Source organism: Balaenoptera ricei, chromosome 6, assembly GCF_028023285.1.
Source record: "Balaenoptera ricei isolate mBalRic1 chromosome 6, mBalRic1.hap2, whole genome shotgun sequence".
Taxonomy (NCBI): Eukaryota; Metazoa; Chordata; class Mammalia; order Artiodactyla; family Balaenopteridae; genus Balaenoptera; species Balaenoptera ricei.
In genome coordinates this window covers 89,623,258-89,637,590 of record NC_082644.1, presented here as the reverse complement: position 1 = coordinate 89,637,590, position 14,333 = coordinate 89,623,258, and the positions used below count along the sequence as shown (strand labels likewise).

The window sequence follows — 14,333 nt, the reverse complement described above, 5'->3', positions numbered from 1 at the left end:
CCCCTGTAGTGTGTTGTCCTTGCTGCTGACCTATAGTGGCTGTCTAAAATCACGAGGTGCCGCCAAGAGCCTTTCTCCTGTGAGGAGGGTTTGGGGAGGAGCTGGCTTGGAATGAAGTTTCCAAAGTCACTGTGGATTGGGTGATTTTTCTGGTTTTGTTTGTTTGCTTTAATGACTTACACGTATACATCAGTACTTGGTGTTCTGGGGTTTATTGTTGCAACAATAACAGCAACAAAAAAGCCACATTATATATAGTAAAAAAAGAAAAGGGCTGCTTTACCCAATCCCTCTAAATCCACTTTCTCTTCCAAGTGAAGTCCTGCTTTCTGTGTAGTGTTCATCTGCCCAGACCTTTTTCAATATATTTAAACCCAAATGTCCTCATACTAGATAGTTTGCATTTTTCACTTTACAACAGACCTTAGAGATCTTGATTGACTTCGTTCTTATTAATGGGCCATGGTGTTGTGTCCCATGGATAGATGGTAATTTATTGAATGTTTACAGCTTTTTGATATCACAGCCAACACCTTCCCACCTAGGTGTGCATCTTCATAATAGATTTCTAGAAGTGGAATTATTGGGTCCTTTAAAATGTTGAGACAAACTGACCTCCAGAAAGGCTGTTCCAATTTCTAGTCCCTCCAACGACATTTGAAAATTCCCATTTCCACATATCTTTACTATTCGCAAATCTTTAAGAAGTTTTCTCCACTCAGCTGAGTGCAGAATGGTTTCTTGTTTTTCTTCCTAGTCTCTTTATAGTTCCTACTTTCCTATCTTCTCCTATGTGTGCTCTTGATACATGGAGCCTCCCAACAAGGTAAGACATTCCAGGTGTGCTTAGCAGCCCAAGAGAAAAAAAACAACTGTGAGCTGATTTGGGGGGAAATGTATGAGGCGGGTGTCCAGGCAGACCTCAGTGAGAGGAGTCAGGGAGGACACGCCCCTTCTGCCAGTGTGGGGTGGGGGATGGGCGGGGAGAGCATAGCAGGGCTGGGGATCACAGACCTGGTTTCCACTCCAGCTCTGCACTTGCCTTTCTGAAGCTCTGCCCCGTTTCTCCTTTGGGAAGGAGAGGCCACTCCATGCTTTGGCTGTGCTGCCTTGGAGAAGTCACCTTACTTCTCTGAGCTGTGGTTTCCTCCCCTATAAGATGGGGACAGTAACCCTTCCCATGCCTATTCCTGCAGAGTTGTTGCCAAAATCAGATGAGTCATGAATTTAAAGAGCTTTGTAAACTATAGTTTATGCACAGAGAGGGATGTTTTCAGAGGTGCTTGAAAAGCAGACGTGTTTGGCCCCACCATCTGCAGTCATCCAAACAAGGCCAGCTTTTCCCTGACAAGATGGTCCTGATCTTCCCACCTCTGTTTCCCAGTCCCTAGGGAGAGGCACAAGGGGAACTTCACCTCCAGTGGGAGTGACTCACTGCCAAACACTGAAGAGGCTTTTGCTGGAAGCCTGCCCTTTATACAGCAGCCACAAATGTTCTGAAATGAGTGTGAAACAGTTCAACGGGGAGGGTGGGGAGGGCCAGTCCTGTGGTCCCATTAACATGAGACTCTGCCGAGATTTGGAGGGACCTGCTTTTTTTCCAGGGGAGTCTTTGTCTGACAGAGCCTGAGGGGCCCTTAGAGACAGTTCCCCCAACCTCCTTATTGTATAGAAGGGGAGACTGAGGCCCAGAGAGGAGAAGGAACAAAGTTCAGGGTTTCAAAGCACCTCCGAAGCCATGAAAGATTGTTGGCAGAGAAGTTAGGACTGAATCCTGGAGTCTGGATGCCTAGTCCAGACCTCCCATTGCTCCTTCTTTCCATCTATAACTTCCTGCAGTCACATGGGAACTACCTGTGTGTAGCCTTGGAGGTTTGAAAAACCCCAAATCTTTGGTGTAAAGAGGATAAATGATCAGCCCCAATTTGGTTGAGTGCTTTATAGATTTCCCAACACTCTCACAGCTGGTTGCCCTGTAGGGAGGGGTTATGGTTCCCATTTTACAGATGAGGAAACTGAGGTCATGGAGGGTGGGTGCCTTCTTGCCCCAGGGCACTTGCTGGTAAAGAGCCCAGCCCAGGCTGGAAGCCTGACAGACTATTGGTCAGTGTTTTCGCCATTACTCTGCCCTCACTGGGGTCAGGTGTTGGCAGTTTGGTACCACATCTGTGTCCCTGCACAGCTATGTTGGAGCCCTCAGCTGGGTTTCAGGGCATCTCAGCGGGAAACCTCTTTTCTAAGGACAGGATGTTGCTTGGTAGTATTGCTGGCAAGAACCCCTCTCAATTTAAATCTCTCAGCCCAGCTGACTCCTCTCTGTGCCCAAGGGCTTTGGCATCCCTCTCCCGATGTCTGGGCTGCATCGCTGGAGTGCAGGCCCTGGAAACTTGCCAGGGGCTAACAGCTTTTTGTGAGTGCAAAGGAAACTGGATTCCTTTTATGAAACTGGTCGATCCGCAGCATCAAGCACTTCTGTTCCGGACTGGTACACTGGAAAGAATGTCAAATGAAAGCAATCCTGAAGTTGGAGGGGATGAGGGGAGTGAGAGGCCAGGGTGCTGTGGCATCCACATGGGCAGTGCAGGCACAGGATGGAGGCAAGGATGAGGTGGAGATGAAGGCAGTGAGTAGGGGTGCCTGGGAGGACCAACAGAGACAGCAAGAGGGCTATTTGAGCCTCTTCTCCCAGCTCCAGGTTCTATGCTCTACTAAACCATCTTCACTGAGTTATTCTTTGGGTTCCTGATTCCATGATGCAACTAACCAGCTAAGTACTGTTGGACAAATCACTCAGTCTCTCTAGGCCTAAGTTTCCCCTTCTGTAAGATAAGGGAGTTGGGTCAGTTGACCTCTAAGATCTCTCCTAGCTCAAGGAATCTGTGGTGAGGGTTTAGGGAGATCTGGTCATTGACCCTGATCCTGCCACTCCCAGAGGTGTGACCATGAGAATTACTGAGCTTCTTTGTACCTCAGTTTCTTCCTCTTAAAAATGGGGATAATAATGGTTAACTCTAAGGGTGGTTGTGAGGATTATATATGTTCAGAAAGTTAAAGTGCTAAGAGGAGTGCCTGACTCATAATAAGCACCATGCAAGGGGTGGCTGTTATTTTTATTGTCATCTAGAGTCTGGTTCCTTAACGCATGGCTGGCTGCCATTCAGGAGCCCGGCTGTGTGGCGGGGTGTAGTGCCTGCCATGAGCACGGCTCCTCTTTCCTCCCCTCCTTCCAAGCCGGCTCAGAGACTCCCTGCCCAGTCACTGGTCTTCAGTGATCTCGGCGCTCCTGGGGCTGACCTTTCCACACCAGAGTCTCCCTCAAGAGTTGGGACCCACCGAAGCCTTTGATCTGTACAAGACCAAAAGGGCACCATCTGCAGAGCTTCCTCTTCGAAGCGCCTACCCCTTCGGCCCTCCGCAGCTCTTTGACGCCTTCTCTGCTTGCCAGGTTGCCATCTGCCCCACCAAAGCGGTTTCTGGTCACCTCCTCTCAAGTTGCCACTTATACAGCTTGGGGGACATGCCCAAAGATGAGGGCAGGGGACCCTGTGCTTGCTTCTAATCAAGGAGTCAAACTTAGTAGAATCGTCAGCCCTTCCCTGCTGCTCTGAGCAGGGATGAGCTCCTTGGGGTGGCCGCAGAGACCCTTCACATCCCCTGAGGCCTCCTTCTCTGTCTCATCTCAGGCACTTCCCCCTTTGGTCCAGCCTCTTCTCCGTGCTGGCTCCTCTCTGTGAGGCGTCCTCCCCCACACCTGGCTCCGCCTTCCTCCCCAGGCTGGGACAGGTGTGCCGCCTCTGTGCTTCTCTCCCCTCGGGCTTCACTCTGTACCAGCTCCTTGCACAGGGCAGAGAAATACCCCATCTGCTTCCTCATCGGTCACCTGCTGCCACTGGACTGGAAGGCCCCAGTGGACAAGAGCCTTTCTGTCCCCTCACCCTGCATGCTGCCTGGCACGTCTGGGTTCACTAAGGATGTCAGTAAATCAATCTCTATCCATTAGGCCAGATTCTTAGGGGTGAATACAGTGATTTCCTTTCTGTGGCCCATAGTCTGACTGCAGCTAGGATGGTAGACGGGGGTGAGAGGGGTGCAGAGAAGTCTCAGTCCCTGTCATGAGTCGCTGGGGCCATGGGGAAGAAGGGAGGCACTGGCAAAGTTGGGAAGTCACATTCCCACGGAACTCAGCTCAGGTCATTCTGTCATCTATTAACTGAGTCTTGTTTTGGATGTGACATTGTTTGTTGTTGGAGGATTCTTCTAAAGATCTCAGTGGAAAGTTCTGGGCTGGCCACTGGAACCAGCAGTGACCGGGGTCCTGCCATGTGGTTCTTCTGGGTGGCATCAGTGTTGGGCATTGGGAATGAGCACACTGTAGTTTGTGTCTGAGTTATGTGTTTTGCTCCCTGGGATGTTCATTCTGAGTTGTCATCACTTCAGAATCCTCTCTTACCAGGATCGGGTAATCCCATCCTCTAAAGCAGTTCTTGCAGGATGGTCCTGGACCAGCAGCATCAGCAATACCAACACCTGGGAACTTGTTCGCAGCAAATTTGAGGGCTCCACTCCAGGCCCCCTGAGTCAGACCCTCTGGGGTTTGAGAATCCCTGTATTGGAGGAATGGGAAGCCTTCAGCTGAGGCCACTGTGCTCCTAGGCCCACTTTATCAGAGAAAAGGGCCAGGCACACTGAGCCACCTCTGACCTCTGTCCTTGGCTTTCCTCTAGGCTGCAGGATCACCTGGGCCACCCACATACCTGCAGATCTTCTATCATTAGGAAGCAGGAGGGGACTCCTGACAGATCAGATTCTAATCCTGACGGTCCTAGTGCCCCACCCTGCGCCCCAGCTTCTGTTTGAAAAACTTGCTGATGCTTTTAAGTGATCGGCTGTCTGCCCCCAAGCAAGAAACGTCCTCTCCTTCTTAATGCTTTTACCTCCTGCTCTGTGAGAGACCTGTGGGCCAGCCAGCAGGGACTGCTCCATATTCACCTTGCCCTTTCCCAGGTAGCTATTTGTGCAGCCTTTTTAGCGCTGAGGGGAGGGCTCCATTATTTCCCAGGGTGTATGTGTATGTGATATGATTTTTGTACAATTTTAATAGTTGTGTATTTATGTTATTATATACCAGGGGGAAAAATTACTAGCCCATCAAAACTGAACTTCATTGATGTTCTTGTTTAGAATGAAATCTTCATTTAAAAAATGAGTTTGTTTAGAGGAAAATACTAAGCTAGCAAACACATAGGTGGTGCGTGTACACAGTGAGATTGCCTCTAAGAGGGTACAGGAGGGACTGAAGTGTGAGGACCACTGAGATGGATGAAGCCATTTGGCTGCCTGTTCATTTAACAGATGGGGCTGGATGAGGGGTAGGGGGTAGTACTGGCAATAGACTTTTCCTTGAAGCCCTGGTCCAGTGCAGATAGTCAATGGGAAAAACTCCAGGTCAAGGTCAAGAATTGGCCCTGCAGACCTTCAGGCTTCTGAGGCCGAGATTCCATGGGACAGACTCTGAGGTTCAAGCAACACTTGTTCCTTCATGTGCATGCCCCCAGGTGGAAGTGCAGGCAACTAGCAGGTGCTCTGCCCACCCATCCCTGCAGAGCAGGAAGACCCACCGTGGTGAGAACCACCCTCCGTCAGGGCCTGCGGTTTCCAGTCCTTCTGCCATACTGGTGGCAGCGTGTACACATTTGGGGGCACATCCAGGGTTTCTTGTCCAGGGGTGGCTGCAGTGGCTGAGCTTTCTGAAGAAAGGCAGGCTAAATGCCTTGGTCTGGCTCAGAGCTCTGCCCTTGGAGAGATGGCCCACTACACTCCACCCTCCACTCTAGAACAGGGAGGAGATGGTGGATGTGTCCTCTCTCACACTCCACAGCAGGTCTTCAGAGCCAAGCACCCACCCACCTCACACACCCCAATTCTTAAAAGAAAGGAGCTGCCCTGGACCCTGCTCAGAGAGGATGGGATGCTTGGCTGGGGGTCTGTGGTGCTAGCCCCAGGGCTCATGCAGGGCCTGGGTGAGTGCCACACCCACTGCTCACCAGGGCTGTGATATAAGATGTATCTTCACCCAGGCTGCGTGGACCCCGGAACACAGGGGTGAGTGAGGGCCCAGAAGGAGATCCTGGAGGTCTCTGGTCGGGGGTGGGTCCTGGCCATCCACCTCAAAGCCCTCACCAGGGACACTTCCTGGGGCCTCCTGCACAGTCCCTGGGCCAGGTTACCAGAGCACGAGGCGATCCCCATAAAGCAGCTGTTGCACCAGGACCTCTGGGTAGGAAAATGTAATTATGACATCATCTACTGCCATTTATGGGGCACCTACTGTGTGCAGGCGATGACATTCAGTCGCCCAGCATGGTCCGTCTCCATTTGGAAGAACAGACTGACTCAGGAAGGATTAAGTCACTTTGCCAAGGCTTCACCAAGCGGTGGCAGGTATAGGTGGGTGTGAACCCAGGTTTGTACCTCCCCTTGTGGAGAGAAGGAGGCCGCGGGCCTGGGCCAGTATCCCCCATCCATCCTGCCCAACACTCACCACAGGAGCAAGGAGATAGGTATCTGGTCCAAGCAACCCATGTCTCAAGCAGAGCTCCTCACAGTCCCCTGGAGTTTTTGCTGTGGGATTCTGCATTTAAGTCTTATGGTCTTCCCAGATCCCAAATCTCAGAGCCCAGCACTGTCCCTCCACACCTGCTCCTACCAAGGTGTCCCAGGAGACTTTGTTTCAGCCTTGGCTGAGCTTGGCTAACAAGGCAGCACATCTTGTCATGTGTGGGTCCCCAGAGCTATTCTGGTAATTCTGGCTGTGGTTTCTCCCCAAGGCCCATCTGCCAGGCTTGGGTAATGCCAGGGCTATGTGAGCAAAGGAGTAGAGTTGGAAGGTATGTGGAACCTTCAGGAAATTGTAAGTAGTTAGGGCTGGACAGTTCAGTGTGTAGGGCGAGAAGGGGAGAATGGGTTGGGGGAAGGAATGGTGAAGGCCCCACATGCCTCCATGTTTGGACTTCATCTGTCAGCAGTAGGAAGCAGGGAGCCACAGAAGGTTTCAAATCGGCGGTGAGAGATGGTAGCAATCTTGAAGGCTGATTGGGACGAGCAGACTAGAGTCTGGGAAACCAGCCAGAAGGTTACTGCAGGAATTCAAAAGAAAAATAATAAGATTGTAGTTCATTTCTTACATAAAAAGTTTAAGTTCTCTTTGTTATTATTTTTTGCTTCTTTGTTTTAAAATACTCATTATTGTTTTCTAACCATAATGTTGATATATACTTAATGCAGAAAACTTGGAAAACACAGAAGAACAAAAAGGAAAATTAAAAATTGGCCATAACTACCCAGTGAAAGGTCAGTGTTAACATCTATAGGCATATGTCTTTACAGTTTTTTCAATACATATGAGTGAACTTGCATAAATGAATACATGCTCTTACTATAGAAACGGCTTCTTTAATTTAGCAATCCAGTGGGAATGTTTTCCCCGGCCAGCAGATATTCTCCACCACCGTGACTCGTAATGGCCTCTCGACTGTGGGCCTGGTGACCCCATGAACTGTCCCTGCCTTTGCCACAGCCTGATGTGTTTGGGGCTGCTTTTCTCCAATCTTCTTTATCCCTTTGATCTGTTCCCTTCCTTTCTGTCTTCCAGTATAGTTCTGCAGATAGTCTGTCCATTGATGGTCTTCTTAATCATTTTCCAGAACTGTTAAGAGATTTTTTTCTGTTTTTAATCTTTGACATTTTGAGGGATCTGGGATGGTACAGGAGGTATTCTCTGTTGCTGTTTTTTTCTAATAGCTGTTGAAAACTAAATATGGAGATAGTTGCAAATTTTTCCTGATTACAAACAACAGTGCAGTAAATCCATACTTGTATTTTTGTGTGAACATCTCTGATTATATTTTGAGGATAAATTCCTAGAAATAATGTGTGCACATTTTGGAACCTTTTGTACATGTTGCCAAAATGTCCTCCAGAAAGATCATACCAATTTAGAGTTCCTTAGCAGTATATGAGAGTACTCATTGCCAACACTGTATATTATTCTTTTTTGATCCTTGGCAATTGCTATTTTAATTTGCATTTCTTTGATTACTACTAAGATTGAATTTCTTTTTTACTAGGAATCGTTCTCATTTCTGTTTCTCCTTTCATAAATTGGCTGTTCATGTTATTGGCACATGTTCCTGTTGGAGTTTTTCTTACTGATTTATAAGAGCTCTTTATAAAGTAAGGATATCTGCTCTTTGTCACAGTTATTGCAAGTATCTCCCCATGTTTCATGTGACATTCAATTTTGTTTTTTATGTTATTTGATAATATTGAAAATTTTAATATTTAGTATAGTCAAGTTTAAGAAGACCATTTTTTTGTTCACTTTTAAGTTTAGCTTGGCATTCTCTTCCCATCCCAAGAATTTCTGTAAATTCACCTACATTTTCTTCTAGTACTTTTATTACTTCATTTTTTAATTTAACCAGAATTTCAGCATGTGGCCTGAGATATCATACCTTTCTTTCTTCTGTCCTCATAATCATTCAGTAATTCTTCTGGCATTTGATGAATGCGTCTTTTCCTGACCCATTTAAAATGCCTATGCTAAATTTTATCTTTAGAAAATAACATACTGCTTTTTTTAATATATACTTTCCAGTTCTGTGTAATAGAAATATAAGCCACAAATGTGATTTTAAATTTTCTAGTAGCCACATTTTAAAAAGAAAAAAGAGATAGGGAAAATTAATTTTAATAATACATTTTATTTAATGCAATATACCCAAAACATTATCATTTCAACATCATTTCAAATGCAGAGGAACCACATGTGGCTAATGGCTGTTATATTAGACTGTTTCTGTGTTTTTAAAGTTTTATTCCATTGATCTAACTATCTACTCTGAAATTGGCATCCCAGTGTTTTGAATATTCTTTCTTTCTAATATAATTTTATGTGCAGTCCTGCCTTCTTTTTTCACAATTGTCTCTATGTTCACCCATTAATTTTTGTAAGGTTCCAAAAATGCCACTGGTGTTTTTATTTGAATTTCAGTAACTCCAGAATTAATTTAGGGGACATTTGACATCTTTATAATACTGAGCCTATCCATTCATGAACAAACATCTCTCCATTCAAAATATCTTGGGTCCTTAGTTAAGTTTTGTCATTTTCTTCATGTCGATCCTGTCCATTTTATGTTAGGTTTATTTTCAAGTATTCTACATTTATTATTACTTTTGGGAATGGGATCTAATTTCCTTGACATTTTTTAAGTGGTTATTGCTAGAATATAGGAAAGCTATTGATCAGTGTATTTACATTTTTTGACTGGCCATATTGAATTTTTATTACTTCTGGTAGATTTTCCTCTCTTAATTTCCTCGAGTTTTCTAGATAGACAACAATACCATCTGGAGCAAGAACAAATTTGCTTTCTGTTTTCCACAGTTACACCATCTTTATCTTCATAATTTTTCATTGAGGAGGTACTGCATAGTGGTTAGAACAGAAAAACTTCCTGGATTCCAGTTCTAACTCAGCTAGTTACCAACTAGGCAACCTTGGGCAAATCAGTTAATTTTTCCATGTCCCTGATAATGGGAACGTACTCATATTACCTCAGATGTTGTGAGTATTAAAATAAATTAATACATATAAAGCACTTTGGTCTTAGAACAATGCCCAAAAGAGCACCCGATATATTAGCTATTATTACTGTTATTATTATTGCCTCATTTACTGAACATCCTAGAGTTTTATATATATATATATATATATAATTTATTTATTTATTTATTTATGGCTGTGTTGGGTCTTTGTTGCTGTGCGCGGGCTTTCTCTAGTTGCGGCGAGCGGGGGCTACTCTTCATTTTGGTGCGCGGAATGTGCGCAGGCTTCTTGTTGCGGTGGCTTCTCTTGTTGTGGAGCACGGGCTCTAGGCGCACGCGTTTCTTTTTTGATCCTTGGCAATTGCTATTTTAATTTGCATTTCTTTGATTACTAGTTTGATTACACAATTACTAGTTGTGTGGAGGCTCAGTAGTTTCGGCTCGCAGGCTCTAGAGCACAGGCTCAGAAGTTGTGGTGCATGGGCTTAGTTGCTTCGGAGCATGTGGAATCTTCCCAGACCAGGGCTCGAACCCTTGTCCCCTGCATTGGCAGGCAGATTCTTAACCACTGTGCCACCAGGGAAGTCCCATAGAGTTATATTTTAAAATAGTGATAATAGTGAATATTCTTGTCGTGTTCTTGCTTTAATGAGAATGCTGTTTGTAAGGTATGATTTCTGTTAGAAGAACAGGTATTCCTCATCATGTTAAGGGACGTTCTGTTTTTATTTATTAGGTGTTTGAACCAGATATGCACAATGAAAAATCAGATGTCTTTTTAGAATCTATATCAAAAGTTATGTGGTTTTTTCTTTGCTCTATTAGTGTGACAGTTTCCTCGTGTTCATTCTATAATGCATCATTCATTTAACACCTCTTCATTGAGTACCTAGCACCGGGCACTGTTTTAGGCACTGTGAACACATCGGTGAATGAAACAAAGTCCCTGCGCTCAAAGAGCTTGCATTCTAGAGGGGGAGACACATGATAAAAGCAAACAATTAAGCAAATAAATGTATAATATATCAGATAATGATAAGTGCTAGGGAGAAAAGTGAAGTAGGGTAAGGGGGGTAGGATATGCCATGGGGGGTGGGGTGAGGTCAAGGACAGCTTCAAAGATAAGGTGATATTTGAGTATACGCGTGCAGGCAGTGAGGGGCAAGTCATAGGATATCTGGTTGAACAGGGTTCCAGACAAAGAGAACAGCATGTGCAAAGGTCCTGATATGGGAGTGAGTCTGGTGGTGCTGGAACCACATCAGGGAGGCTATTACGGCTGGAACAGAATGGGTGAGGGGGAAGTGGAGCAGTTTTTTGGGGGGTTTGGGGGGATTTCTGGCCCTTACAAGACATTAGTGAGGACTTTGGCTTATACTTTGAGTCAGTTGAGAAGCTACTGGAGAGTATTTTGGGTTTTGTTTTTATTGAGAAGCAATTCACATAACATAAAATCAACCATTTTATCCATTTTATATTATACAAGTAAATAGTTTTGGTATGTACACAATGATGTGCAACCATAACTACTATCTAATTCCAGGACATTTTCGTCACTCCAAAAAGAAATCTTATTTCCATTAGCAGTCACTCATTTCCCCCTCCCTCCAGCCCCTGACAACCACAGATCTACTTTCTATATCTATGGATTTGCCTATAATAGACTTTTCATATAAATGGAACCATAGGGATGGGAGGTAGGGGAAATGGGTGAAAGTGGTCGAAAGGTATAAACTTCCAGTTATAAAATAAATGAGTTCTGGGGATGTAATATACAGCATGGTGGCTGTAGTTAACAATACTGTTTTGTATATTTGAAAGTTACTAAGGAGAGTAGATCTTAAAAGTTCTCATCACAAGAAAAAAAAATTAACTGTGTGACATGATGGATATTAACTAAACTTACTGTGGTAATCATCTTGCAATATATACATATATCAAATTATTATATTGTATACCTTAAATTTATACCATGTGATATGTCAATTATATCTCAAAACTAGGAAGAAAAAAAACTAGGAAAGAAAGGACCATAAAATATGTGGCATTTGTGTCTGGCATATTTGTATATCTTCTTTGGAGAAATGCCTATTCAAATCCTTTGTCCAGTTTTTAATTGGGTTATTTGTCTTTTAGCTATTCAGTGTTGAGTTCTTTGTATATTCTGGATACTAGACCTTTATCAGATATGTGGTTTGCAAATATTTTCTCCCATTCTGTAGGTTGTCTTTGTACTTTCTTAATGGTGTCTTTGCACAAAAGCCTTTAATTTGGTGAAGTCCTTTTTATCGGTTTGGTTTTTTTGGTTGTTGTTGTTTGTGCTTTTGGTGTTGTATTTAAGAAACCATTGTCTAATCCAAGGTCGTGAAGACTTAAACCTATGTTTCCTCATAAGAGCATTATAGTTTAAGCTCTTAACATTTAGGTCTTTTTGCATTTTCAGTTGATTTTTGTATACGGTGTGAGGTAAGTGTCTTTTGTATGAAAAGCTATCAAGTTGTCCTAGCACAGTTGGTCGAAAAGACTGTTATTTCTCCATTAAATGGTCTTGGCATCCTTGTTGAAAATCAATTGGCCATAGTGGTATGGATTTATTTCTGGACTACTTGAGAGCTTTTTTAAAAGAAGGGTATGATCTGACTTACATTTTAAAAGGATCACCCTAGCTGCTGAGTGGAAGGTGGTAACTTGGACTAGATAATGAAAACCAGCTGGATTCTGGATATTTTTTTACAGTAGAGCTGACAAAGTAGATTTCTTGATGGAATGTATGTGCAATGTGAAAAAGAATGAGTCATCAAGGATGGGGCCAAAGTTTTTGATCTGAGCAACTGGAAGGAATAAGTTACTACTTATTAACTTGAGGAAGGATGCAAAGGAGCAACTTTTGGAGAAGGAAATCCACAGTTTAGATATGCTTATTGGATATCCAGATGGAGAGGTTGACTAGACAGTTGGATAAATGGATACGGAATTCACATTTACATTAAACCCTATGAGCATTCCTAAAATAGACCTTTCTTTGTTATGCTGCATTATTCTTTAATCAGTTTAATTATCTAGTTTTTTTCTATAAACACGTGCTAATAGTTATATTTTACTCTGATTATACCATCTTCAATCAGGTTTAGTTGTCAGAGTTATTCTAGTTTTACAACATGAATCAGAAAGCTGTCCGTCTTTTTAGGCACTCTGGAGCAGTTTATAGAATATACAGATTAGCTGCTCTTTGAATATCAAACAATGAGTCTATGAAACCATCCAGGATTTTGCGTCCCCCATCCCACCCTTGATACAAGTTATCTTTTTGGCTTCTTCCGTGCTTCTTGATCACTTTAGATTTATATTTCTTGTGTGGATTTTAGAACTTAGGTTTTCCAGAGAGTAGTAAACTTGCTTAAGATTTGCAAATTTATTAGTATATATTTCAGTACAATTTAAAAAATTTTTTTGTCTTTTGTTATATGGTCTCTCATTACAGATGTTTCCCCACTTTTTTCCTTGATTAAGCCAGCTAGTTTGCTTCTTTACTGATGCAACTGGTATCAACATCTTAAATTCAGTATGCAAAAAATGGTCATATCTGTTATTTTTTCAAATTAAATTAAACCTGGATCAAGCACTCCACCTGCCAGATTTACTGGGCTCAGGATCTGTCTCTCGAAGTGTCACCCTCTTCCAAAATAGCCAACAACCTCTCACCCAGCTGGGGGAGCCTGCATTCTGCAGCCTCCTAGGGATGCTGTTGACACTGGTTGGACTGGTTACCTCCACTGATCGAGGTCCCTAGACACACTTCCAGGCATCCTCAAGCTCCTCACTAAGTTCCTTTTGGAGCCACTCCCAGGATGCAGGAACATTTTGTCAGAAGTGATTTGGTCATTTTCCTCCCATGGATCCAGAACCTCTGTTGGCTTTTTCTTCTCTGATATCCATACCCCCCAAGAATCAGAGAGGGTTTCTATTAGAGACCTACCCCTAAATGGTCCTATTCCATTTTGCTGCTCATACGCATTAAAGCAGACACATTTGTTGCTTCTGGGGGTCCACTTGCTTCCCCTTTAAAGATTATCCCCCTCCCAGAGATAAACAAGTTTTCCAGACATTTCCTTTACTGAAGAACATATAGCAAAAACACAAGTTAAATTTTCTGTGAAACATCCCATTATCTTTTTTTTTAACCCAAAGAACCAGCACTTGGGTTTTTATTGGCTTTGCTTCTATTTGCCTACTTTCTAATTTATTTTCTCCTGCTTTTATCTTTATTAATACCATCCTTCTTCATTTATGTTTGTTTTGCCATTCTTTTTCTAACTACTTGATTTGCATATATAGTTTTTACTCTTTTTTAGTTGCTATCAAATGTATTTAAGGCAATAAATTTGCCTTTGATTACAGCTTTAGCCAAATCCTATACTTTCAGCTAAATAATATAGCATCTTCATTTTAATAAGACTATTCTATAATTGCATTTTCAGTTTAAAATGTTAGGCATCTACTTCTCTAAGTACCAGTATAAAATTGCAATATCTATTGTTAGCTACAGAAATTAGCACGTTTATTTACTGTCCATCCCTCACTGCCTCTAATTTTGAATTGTTATAATTTGAGTTTTTATTTGACTTTATTCTTTTTTTATTGAAGTATAGCTGATTTACAGTGTTGTGATAGTTTCTGCTGTACAGCAAAGTGATTCGGCTATATATATACATATTTTCTTTTTC

The 14,333-nt window shown here is 43.2% G+C and overlaps 1 protein-coding gene across 2 annotated transcripts in view; it reads left to right on the top strand.

Moving 5' to 3' along the window:
* The window catches only part of GABBR2 (gamma-aminobutyric acid type B receptor subunit 2), a 347,953-nt gene that overhangs the window by 142,605 nt on the left and 191,015 nt on the right, over positions 1-14,333 (top strand). The window lies entirely within an intron of this gene.